The sequence below is a fragment of the Carassius gibelio genome, chromosome B20, assembly GCF_023724105.1.
Source record: "Carassius gibelio isolate Cgi1373 ecotype wild population from Czech Republic chromosome B20, carGib1.2-hapl.c, whole genome shotgun sequence".
In the NCBI taxonomy this organism is placed as follows: Eukaryota; Metazoa; Chordata; class Actinopteri; order Cypriniformes; family Cyprinidae; genus Carassius; species Carassius gibelio.
Genome location: NC_068415.1, coordinates 21,496,070 through 21,508,941, shown reverse-complemented (window position 1 = coordinate 21,508,941; position 12,872 = coordinate 21,496,070).

The following is a 12,872-nucleotide window of genomic DNA, read 5'->3' as shown; positions in this document are numbered from 1 at the left end:
TCTATGTGGTCATTAAAATGTAAATCAGTAAGCTTACTGGCTGCGAATGCAACATGAACCAATCTGCTTGTGCCAAGCAGTTTAACGCTGAGAATACCATCAGCCTGCATCATCTAGCGTTTCATGAAATAACTTTTTCATGACAGCATTTATCTTGCACAAAAAAAGTGCATTTCATTTCAGTTCATTACTTTACACTGTAACAACTGATCACAGGAAACGCGAGATCCAAAAGCAGTGTGTTTAATGGGGTAATCCAAATACAAAATCCAAAACAGGCTAGAGGTCAATAACAGGGAAGCTGTCCAAAAACAAGAAACAAGAAAAAACAAGGGAACGCGAGAAAACCGGGTGACAGAAAACAAGGACTCCATGAAAACATAATGAGACAGGCTGGTATATATGGGCAGGTGATAACGAAGAGAGTGGAGACAATACAGGTGTGCAATTAACAGTGATGAAGGGACAAGGCTTTGTGGGAAATGTAGTGCCTGCAGTGGGGTGACTATGGGGAAGTGAGTCCAATAGTGGACACACAGGGAAAGCCAAACCAGACACTGTGACATACACAAGGTGATTAAAATAAGAATTTTGTTACACTCAAGTCATTCCAAACATGTATAGTTTGCTTTTTGATATTGGAAAGAAAATAAAATTCGCTTCAGCGAATGCGAACAATGTGATTTGAACCTTTCATAAACTCTGGTTGCTAGATGAATTCAAGCTTCTGCTACTAATTCAAAAACTTAAAAAAAAGGATTATGAAAAGCTGTTTATGTAAGAAGGACATAGATTTTCAATGAATCAGTTGAATGCAGTAGCTAGATTTAAATGAATGTTAACATGACATCAGGAAAAAGAGGTACGTCCCCATTACATTCATATTGTACTACATTCATTTCTAATATATATTGTACAGGGATGTTCAAACCTGTTTCTGGTTTGTTCAGCTGGTTTCACACCACAAATGTGAGAAGTGCATTTTTTTTCAGTGTCAAATGAAAGTGTATGTGAATGGTGTATTATACAAAAAAAAACTAAAAAAAAAAAGAAAAAAAAAAAAACTTTTAAACCACACATTCTATATCGAAGTATGAATGAACTACATGGTCGGAGCTGTTTTCTTGGTTGTGTTTGTTGTTTACAATTTACATGCAAATCCACATGTTAAGGTGAATCCCCCTTTTAACAAACGTTCATGACTATCAAGTATATAAATGACCAGTTTCTAAAAACAAGTGCTTAGGTGTCTTTGTAAAGGAATATGCAGCTTTGAAGCCGCTGCTGAGATGCTGTATAAACACTTCCAGAGTGAATATTCTTGCGTGTCTGCGGCTGCAGTGACATTGTAGTTACGCTGATATCAAGTTGACACAAAGCACATGCAAAGCTCAAGCTTGCGGTGTGAAACAGGCCTTGAGTAGAGTTTTGCTGCAATCCTAATAAAACACACCTGAATCTGCTAATCAAGTTCATCAGAATTACTATGAACTCCAAGCAAGTGTGCTAGAAATGGTTGGAGTTCAAATTTGTAGGATGTTGGCCATCCAGAATCAGGATTGGACACCCCTGATAAAGAATATATTTTATTACTTGCTCAAAGAAGTACCTACTCTGCATTCGGACATAGACAGTCACTTGTTTGGTTTCTAATCAGTTAAGTGAATCATTCAATGACTCACTCAGTCAGACAATTTCTCAATGAATCAGAATTTTTGAAAGAATCAATGGTTCAATGATTCAGCCATATGTCACCTTTTTTTTTTTTTACAAAATGGATGAATAAATAGTTCAATGACTCATTTAGCTCCAGACTGAATTAGTGTTTTGAACGAATCACCATCACTGATGCACAAGCTGACAGTCTGTCTCCAGACATGCGTAGTGATAAAAAACAGTGAAATGTAAATCACCATTGTATATCAGCACTCCTGGTACACTGCTCAACCAATCAAAGGATCAGAACTGTTTCATGTTATTATTCTAAGTCTATGTATTAAGTCCATTAATTATTACATTTTTAATAATTTGACATTGAAATCAAACCTACCGTATTGTAGTTGGATCTACTTCATTGTTTTGTCATACTCAAAATGTGAAAGTGTACAAATATTTCCAAGTCCTCAAAGGTGAGAAAGTGAGTTTGTGTGGGTCTGGGATAAAAAGGTAATGTTTCCCTTTATTAAACTAGCAGCTAACAAGTGATTCAAGTTGTCACCCTAAGGCCTTTCTTAGTCTTAAGTGCATCTGTCTAAACAAGCCACAGAGAAGCAGAAAGAAAGTTGCTACTGCACACTACATGCATTTATCTCCCATGCTGAGGTACCCCACCACCTAAAATATCAGCCATACAACCAGCTGATCAGGGATGCGTTTCCCAAAAGCATCGTTAGCCAACTATGGTCGCAAGTTCCGTCGTTTCCAACACAGTTCAGTGGTTCTGTGTTTCCCGAAAACCATAGTTCAAACGAACATTCGCAAACAGCATCGCAAACTTGCGTGGTTGGAACTACAGATCTTGAGCTGCGGTTGGAAGCATAGTTTCATGTTAGCAAGGGATATGGGCTTAAATAAATATGATCTTGGGCACAATAAGCAAGCCAACATGCAGTACAATCTATATATTCCATTCTATCTAAAGATAAATGACAGGGAACAAAATAATAGTAATTAGTCATCAGGTGCCATGTTCAGTATATCAGCATCTTAGAGATGTTATTCCTCCACCACATGCGTGTGACGTCATTAACAACGGCCTTATGTTGTAGAACTAATATGGTTCAAATGACGGAGACATCATGCAAGTTTCATAGCTTAAAACAACCTCCTCATTATAGAAAATGCATTTATTTAATCAAGCTTGTTTTGGATGTAAGGTGCAATATGGCATGTCCCGGGCATAAGCATTTGCATAAACACTTGACGAATCGACAAATAGTCATCATCTCACCATAGGCCCCACCCACTGGCGTTTAGCTGCTTAACGGCTTGACCCAGCTAACACAAGACTTGATTACGCTGAATAGAGTGTCGGGTCATGTCAAAAACAAATAGAAATTGCAATCAATGCTGTTATCTTGTCTACAGATACACGTTCGCTTTCTGTCACAGTACACATGCTTAAATCAGTCGTCAAGAGGACAAAGGGATGAAAAAAATGTTTGCTTTGAGCCATTTGGTTTAAACAGCTAATCTTTTTACAAATATTGGAAGGATCTCACTGTAAGAAACAAGTGGATAGTTTTCTTTTCTTTTTTTTAAACAGTGTCATGGTGTTGAAAGATGAAGTGGTACTAGATCTGACTGCAGCTGCATCACAAACTGTAAGTACTGTAAATGATATCACAATGCTTTATCTGGAAATTACTTATTTTCATGTTGTCAAAGCACTCACCCTCAATAGCGAGGATGCACTGATACTGTTTAATATGCAATAACATAAGTCAGTGACTCTTTAAAAGACTAGGTACAACCCTTTTGGACCATGCACCATCCATTTTTTTTCATTGTTAATCCAGCATTAGTGAATTTGGACACCCCCTAAGTGCACTTGCGCCATTTGCTAAGAATGTTAAAATAGGGTCCTGTAAGTGCACATTCGTTGCAAATATCAAAGTCTTAAATGTCTAGAAATGACAAAAGTATTTTATTTGCAATATGATTTAAGCGCTCTTACAAGTCTCTTAAAGGACTTTGCTAAAAAGAACATTATTTGGTGTATTTGGTGTAATGCAATGTGTTTATGTGGTTTAAAGGTCCCGTTCTTTGTGATCCCATGTTTTAAACTTTAGTTAGTGTGTAATGTTGTCGTTAGAGTATAAATAATATCTGTAAAATTCTATAGCTCAAAGTTCAATGCCAAGCGAGATATTTTATTTAACAGAATTCGCCTATCAAACGACCAGTTTGGACTACAGCCCTCTAGTCCGTAATGACGTCACGTGCTTGTTAAGGTGATTAGCTGACAGGCTCCAGCTGGGCTAGACTGATTGATTATCTGATCGTGCTCCTCCCAAACCTTGTTAATAAAACATAATTCGTTGCATCCAGTGGGGACATAATTACTGTATAATGACTTATACTATCTTTTTACGTGTTGCATATCACGCTGCATAAACATAAAACCATGTCTGCATTTCTGATCTGAGAAATTACAAATAACAAGCTCTACTCTGCACTGCTCAAAACTTGCGTTTGAATCCTCATTGGTAAATTCTTTAAATATGTAAACATACTTAACAAACTGTGACTCAGAAGCACCAACTTCCAAAGTTGGAATTGCCCCACTTTATAGAAACAACCTTTGTGCACAGAAGCATTGTAGGCTACTGGTTCAGGAAACAGTAAAATAAGCTGCACACATCTGAATATTTGGGTTGAACTGTTCTGGAACAGTGCTGTAAATACAACTTAACCACTGATTTCTCATTGTGTCCTCTTTTGGAAGGCCAAAACAAAGTAGTTTCACTTGAACAATGAAACACAGAGCATCTCCACGACATGGCGGCAGCAGCAACAACGAGAGTTAAAGTTACACATTCTTTCTATGCGTGAACATTTGGGCGGCATTATGCAAATCTTCCCACATCCTGACGTAGACATGTGGGGACGTGTTAGAATGAGCCATTTAAGGAGGGCATGGTTGACCTTTATAAAAAATATCCCTTTTTTATTTTGAGACTTTAGTCTTTGCTACTTTACAGATCTTCTTTATGCACAGCTTGAAAAACTCAGAAGAGAAAGTAACAATTTAAATCGCATCATACGACCCCTTTAACTAGGAAAGTTGTTTAGTAGGTTCCCTGTAGGTTTGGGAATGTGCATTTTCTTCTGTTGCCATCACCCAATAAGAACTTGGTGTATTTGTCCTGCAGATTTACAATGATTAGTCACATGTATCCATTCCTAAGTGCCCATGAGCAAAGATGCCTAATTACCAAACATGTACTTCTGGGACTAGATGCACCATCCAGGCCACTGATACTGAAATGAATGGGAATGCTTATGGGAATGCTTATAGTTATCTTATAAGAACTTCTCACTCCATACTAACGTCAAACCATGTCTAAATATATCACAAAAAAGTTAATAATATTTAACTGTCTTTCAGATAGACTCTCTTGTTCTTACTAATGGGATCCTGCAGGAAACCTCTCTCTCTCTCTTTCTTTGCAATACACTATATTTTATAAGCCTTGATTGTGAGTTAAACTAATGTTGACAGAAAAAGGAATCTTCTTTCAATTCTTTCAAAAGAATTGTGGCCACACGAGAAAAAAGGGTTTGCATATTTATGATGTAACATTTGGAAAACCTTAATACTTTGTACCAACATAAAAATAAAATACTCTCATTTGTTACATAGTCTTATTGTTAAAGGGGTCATGAACTGCCCTTTTTATTATTTTGTACTGTTCTCTGATGTCCACTTATAATGTAATCAGGATTTTTATGTAAAAAACATCATAATTGAGAAGTAATAGGCTCTTTTTTTAACCTCCCTCATCTGAATGCTCTGTTTGAATAGTCGTGACGGATTGTAGACTTGCAAGTAAACGCCCACTGCTACGTTTGGCTAACAGTTGTGTATATTTGACAGCGTAAACCCTTTATAGATGGGCGCTGCTGTGATTTAGGTTAAAAATGTATAAACTCTCAATAAACACCTTGATTTCACTGCATTAATGCATTAGTGACCACCAACATTTTCAGTGGCGCTGGTTCCGGAAGTATTTTTCCAATTCATTTTATCCAAAGCAAACAAAAAGCATCAAATACTTTTTAGAACTACAAATTTGCTTTAGACAAATAATAAAGCAATATTAAAATGCATTTATTTCTTTTTCGGTGTGTAAGAGATCGAGCCAGTCTAACGTAGCATCATCCAAACCATGTGTTCTCATCATCTGAGATAACAGCTTAATATCAGTAAATGGCATATTAAAGGAAAGATGCTAACGTGCCAGAGGAGAAATCAGAGCGGGAAACACCTTTAGCGCTAAATCTCCTCTTACATAATGCCCGTGGCCCATAATCCATTGCAGTACATCAAAGAGAATGAGATATAACACAAGAGTTGTCATGGTAACCACTGCTGAGAACTCTGACCATGAAAAGCAGATGTGAGAGTTTGTTACACACGGATGACAGTAATTCACAACAGGAGCCGTCACTGGATTTCAACCAAGAATTATTACAGTTTATACATCTGTACGCTTCAGATCTGAATACCTGACGTCTGGGTGATAAAGAGCCCATAAGTGCAAGGACTTCAGGGTACAGTAAATGGATCTTGCTGTAAAATGATTATTGAGCCTCCAAGTCAAAGCAGCCCACTGGAATACACAGAATGAAGCCAGGGACGTTTACATATGCAACATTCCCAACATTTCCTCTGCGGTTTCGCAATTTTCACAACACAATCTCTACTGAAAATGATAAAGAACATGTGGGTGCCTTGGCAACTAAATGAGTCAAAGAGAGATAACCATGTGGGTTTTACATTTAGCATCTTCCTGACACACAATTACGCACAGTGACACATTTAGGGTCAGTACCAGAGCAACCAGAGATATGTTGAATCGTGTGATTCTAGGAAACAAACAGGTATTTGTCAATGAAGTCACAGAATCTGGCATTTAAGAAGAATTGTGTTTAGTACACTGACACTAATACAGTCCTCTAGGTACAGGTCTCTCTTTCTATGAATTATGTCTGTATTAAACAAGATTATACAATGCTATACACAATGCTGGGAAGGTTACTTTGGAAATATAATGGGTTACAGATTACAAGTTACCCAATTTAAAATGTAATAAGTATTGTAACTATTTCTATTTCTCATGAATGTTTTCAAATGTTAATACTTTTGAAACAGTTAAAGCAGGCAGGGTTATCCTTACAGTACTTAACGCTGATTGCTGTCAGACTTTCAAAATCCTTCGTCACTTGAATTAAGCTTATAATTATTTATTTTTAAAGCACGGCCACCACAAATCAGACTTTTGCTTGGAGACTGTTCTCAGTTTAAATACAGTTTAAAATCATATTAGCTATTATACTGTTTTCGAAATCAAACCTTTGCATAGGAAACACTGGCATCTAACAATGCCTCGGAAGAAATGATTGATCATAATTTGGGAAAGAAATCAACCAAATTTGTATGTGTGTGAAGATATTCAGATGTAACCCACTTTGTAATCGTGAATTACTCACTAGTTAGTTTTCTCACATTTAATTTGCAAATCCATTATATAACTCTGTTTCAAAATATATAATGTATGTGTGTGTGTATTTTATATATACATAAGAAATAAACAGTACACATACATATATTTTGTAAACAAAAACTAAATTATCTAAATTAAGTTTATCTACTTATCAACTTTAATTATCTAAATTAATACATTTTTAAAACTCCATTGGGATTTTCATTCTATATATATATATTCTTTCTGGTTTTGCTGAGCTCTAATTTATCCTTATCCTTTATTTTTGTGCCTTAATTTTTATGCAGTAAATTACAAACCTCTAAAAGAGTCATACGGTCTTTAAATTGAGTTGTGGACAATGGAATTAGAAAGACTAAGAACCACTGTTCTCAAAAATTCAATTTTCTCTGATAAAGTTACAGAAATCAGATGATTATAACACTTATTTTTTAACAAAGTTTCCAAATGTTTTAAAATTAAGTTCACCTCTCACATAAGCTAACTATCAAAAATGTACTACTCCGGCTCTTTATTTCAATCCTCTTAATTTTCTTGAAATTGCTCAAAAAGGATCACGTTATAACTAATAAAGTGCATGAGCCTGAACACTCAGAAAAATACTCTTTTTATAATGCTTCCTTACAGAGGTTACGGAGTTCAAAAGGCACTAAATAACATGAATGACCAGGACGACGGAATGAATTGACGGAGGAGACAGAAAATGAACTGCATTTACTTAAGGAAAGCTGCATTTCTCCAATGCCAGTTGCATAACTCGCCATTATCGAGTCTTTCCACCTCCACACAAACAAAAGTTCACTAAAGATGAGAGCAGAGTAACAGGCATCAATCCACAGCCATGTGAGTCGCGCAGCTAAAAATATCGCAGAAGGGAGGGGTTCGGCTTCCTGTAAGGGGTAACCGAGGTCCCTCGAAATCACCTGCCATTAGTGTAAATATTGGTGTTGCTCTGTACTATTGGCAAACCGCTAATGGAGTAAGTGCAGGAGAGCTCGCCTCTAACCTTCAACAAGATAGACAAGAGGTTTCAGGCACTAAGCTCCTCTTCACCGTAATGACGGTAATCTTACCGAACACCTAAAAGAGAAAAGACAGCTGGCTTTCCCTTACATTCAGACAAATCAACGTCTGAGAGAGAATTAAGTCAGTTCTTTGTGTTTGCTCCCAGTAAACTGTTACATAAAGCTGAAGGAAGCGAATGCCAGAGAAAAGAGTTGAGCTGGATGCCTGAGCAGGAGCTCACCTCTGATTCAGTCTCCCACTCACACCCACTGCTGCCCTCGCACACACAGGACGGGGACGCCCCACCCAAAAAACAGCTCCTCACTTCATAACAGACACAGAGGAGAGCAAAGAAAAATCACCAAAATGATGGGACGGTGAACACTCATAAACTCGTCAGATTATAAGCGTTGGCTCTCAGTAAGAACATATTTGAAAAAATTGCTCAACTGTCCAAATGTGTGGTCATTATTAAATGTAAAAATTTTAATTACATTTATCAGATGCTTTTATCCAAAGCGACTTACAGTGCATTCAAGCTATCAGTTTTTAACCTTTCATGTGTTCCCGGGGAATCGAACCCACAACCTTGCGCTTGATATGGAAATGCTCTACCAACTGAGCTACATGAACACTATCATTGGGGAGTTCAGGATAACAGCTGCAGACACTGGGCTTAATGAACCTTTCAATACGTGGACATTTTACACACCGATAAGTAAACAAGAAGAATGAACACACTGCTTTAATAAAAACCTGAGATAAATGTTAACCGAAGATGTTTCTGTCTTTTCTTGCAAGGTTCACTCAGTCCATCGGATTAGTAATACTGAGATTATTTAAAGGACATTGTTTCTATGGGAACTATATCGTCTTTTTTTTTCTTCTTCTAAACTGACACCTAGTTTCTCTTCAAAGAGGTCGAGAACATCATCATCTGTGAATCACACGTCAAAAATACCATGCATAACGATATTTTGATATTAGATAACACAAAAAAACACACTATCAATTTAAATTGGTAGTGAGCTAAGGATCTGGAGCCATATCTACCTTTAGAATTAAAAATAATAATAATGTAACAGAGTTTTTATTAGTATTATATGTATCCGAGTGCATTGGCTTCTCAAACAATAAAAAAGGTCTAGTCCAATACTGAGCACTTCTCTCATGCTGGATGAAGTTCAGTGAGAAAGCAGGACAGTCCCAGTAATATAATAACACTCAGATCCCAGCAGCATTATTTTGCGGTTCACACATATGGCACGCTGTGAAAAAATCACAATGTCTAGTCAAAAAAATGCTCTCCGTTGTCCTCTGTTTAGAGGTCATCCTATGAAACCGGTGCCTTTTCCTGTAAGTAAGGGTGACCTTTGAAGTACATTTTTAAAGATTTCAATGTGCTCAAGTGTTGATAAACTTCACTGTGTATGTGAAGCTAAATTAATACATTGTATTTATTGATTCGTGCAGGTAATTTGTACACATTGTACACTTTAGTCCCACGTTAATAGTAATTATTTCCTCCATCGCACAACGCCAGTCTTGATTCGTGGGTTTTAGCCCAATGATATGTTGACAAAGAAATGAACCAAAGTGAAAAATTCAGTGTGTGCTCTCCTTAACATTCAACACATAAATCACTAAAACACTTTATTTTGATAGTCCACCTTAGACATTCTACTAACTATAAGTAACTTTGCAGTGTCAACTAATTCTCATTAATTTACAAATACATGTCTACTAGCTTTCAGAGTAGACTGTCCGGTCAGGATTAGGGTTACTAGAATAAGTTGACACATACTTGTGTCTCATAGTCAGTATGTTGTATGACCCATCAAGATTAAGGGCTCTATTATACAACCGGCAAAATAGTGCGCAAGGCACAGCTTAAGTGTTTTTTCTAGTTTCAGCCTGACGCAGTTTTCATTTTACCATCCTGCACCACGTTTAAATAGCAAATGCCTCTGCGCCCATTTGTGCACCTATGAGCCTGCTGGTCTAAAAAAGAGGTGTGTTCAGGCACACTGATGGCGCATTGCTATTTTGAGGAACTGAAAATAGACTGCGCCATAGACCAACTCAAACCTGGTCTAAAGTCTGCCGCAGTATTTTTGCTTTGTTATTTAAAGAGCGCGTTAGTAATATGGCGGGAGCACAATGTGTGTACACTTTGCTTATTACACACACAGGGACACACAAGCAGCACACAGACATTATTTAAAAATGAAAGATTACATTCCGCCATGTAAATAGCGCAAAAAGAGCAAAAAGAGCGCAACGGGTTTATAAAGGGAATGGGAGATGAGACTCTGATTGGTTTATTGCACATTACGCCCAAAAACACCTATTATTCGTTAAGAGTATAGGGAAAACCCATTAAGACCAGAGTGTTTTCCCGTCGTTAAACCAGCAAAAGTGGATTCAGACACGCCTTGAGTACACCTGTGTCTTGCGCTTTAGACCATCCGCTTAGAATAGATCATTAAAATAAGGCCCAAAGTGTTACCAAACAGTGGCACTCCAACCTCATGAGGGTATACGCATCTTTGAGAGTCACTTGAAGTATACGAGAATTAACTCGATTTCTTAAGTTAGTTTAATATAATTTAAGTTGAAATAACTCAGTGCTATGATTTTTGAAGTGAGGAAACATAGCGACATATTGCAGACGAACAAAAGCTTTAAAATACTTCCAGATGAAAACACAGACATCTTATCATGTACTGTGAGTGAGCGTTTAGTGGCAAGTGATAGGAGATTAACAATAAGGGATGGGTTTCCCAAAAGCATCGTTAGCCAACTATGGTCAAAGGTCCGTCGTTACCAACATAATTCAACATTTCAGTGTTACCCGAAACCATAGTTCAATCGAACATTTGCAAACAGTGTCGCAAACTTAGCTCTCGACCTGTGGTTACACGCACAATTTCTTGTTAGTAAGACATATGAGCTTAAATAGAAGTGTTTAAATTGTGCTGTTGGGCACAACAAGCAAGCAAACATGCAGTACAAGCTATAAAAGGATTTTAATCTATATATTTGTGTGCGTTCTCAATAAATGCAGAGTGCACATCTGCATAAACGGGAACCCCAGAGTATGACATCAGAGTGAATCTGGGAGGAATTAAACATCAAATAAAACAAAATGACATGGAACAAAAAATTGTTCGTAGTTGACAGCAGAAATCTCTCTCTATCTCTCTTTTTCTATGATTTTTTTTTCTTGTATCCATTCAAGAAATAATCATTACAGATATCGGTATCACCCTAAACGGTCCCTTTTTCTGAATCTGTCCTATGTAGCTTTGAAAAGTATGATTCATTCTAGTGAATCAGTTCATCTGGATGGCTCTTGTAAATGAACAGATTATAATAAGCGTATCTAAGTGGCATTTCAGGTCTTTTTGAACTGTAAAACATGCTGAAAAGAGAAAGTACACTGCCCTGTCATTCAATTAAAACAGCTTTGCACCTGCATGAATGGGTCAAACTGGTGGTCATGAAAGGACTAATTGCAGAGAAAACTGCTCATACATCAGCACTTTCAGCCATGTACGATTAAAAACACTTTGAAAGGCTCATACAGTAGCAAATGGTGCTTTTAACACAAAGGTCATGGGTTTTGAACCCAATGTAAGGAATGTGTGAACTCATAATATGTCGACTACACCTTGAATAAATGGTATGTGCCTTTAAAACATTTGCCAAATGCATAAATGAGTTGAATCGATGGTGTTTAGCAAGCAATCAGCTCAGATTAAAGGTGCACACATTTGAATGATAACTGCAGTATATTTCCTAAGTAACGGTCTGAAAAGGTGACTGAATAATAGTAGTATAACATACTAATAAAAATACTTATTCTTATACTTATTAAGCAGTGTAAATAAAAAATTAAGATATTATTTTGACTTGATTTTATCTATAATTGTATACAAAATAAATTACATTTTATTTATTATTGACTGATTGTACTACTGTGAAATATGCACTAAAATGCAATGTTGGGGAAATGTACTTTTACAAAAAATGCATTACAATATTGTGTTATACTCCATAAAAAAAGTAACTGATTACATTACTTAGTTACGTTTTAGGAGATTTTTTTTTATGCAATACTTCACTTTTGTGTTACTTTTCCTCATCTGGGCTGTGTTTGCTTTTTTTTTTTAGATATCAAATTTTCTATTTTTGGCCAATGTAAAAAGCCCTCTCACATCTTCCGCCATTACAAACCGTCTTTTGGTGTTAAAATAGTACTGTCAGGATTTACTAAAGATGTGCAGTAAAGAATTGCCGCAGTTATTTTTACGTTTGTAGGAGTTTCCCTTTCAGACGCAAAATTTATGGGAGGAGAGTAGGCTATTAAAATAAATCATGCTACACAGTTTACTAATGTTTAAGTTTGTCAAATTACTCCTATTTGCGTTATTATTTAGCGTCCAAAAAAAAGCATGTCTTAAAGCAGGTGGTAATTTGCGTTGCTTTTGGTAGTTTGGTAGATTGCGCTGGTCATTATGTAAATGAGATGTTTCATTTGTGTTCTTTAATTTGCGCATTGTCAGTAAATCCAGCGCTATCTGACGACCAATTCATATTCGTATCCATATTCAGATTCTAATTTGTACGACCTCA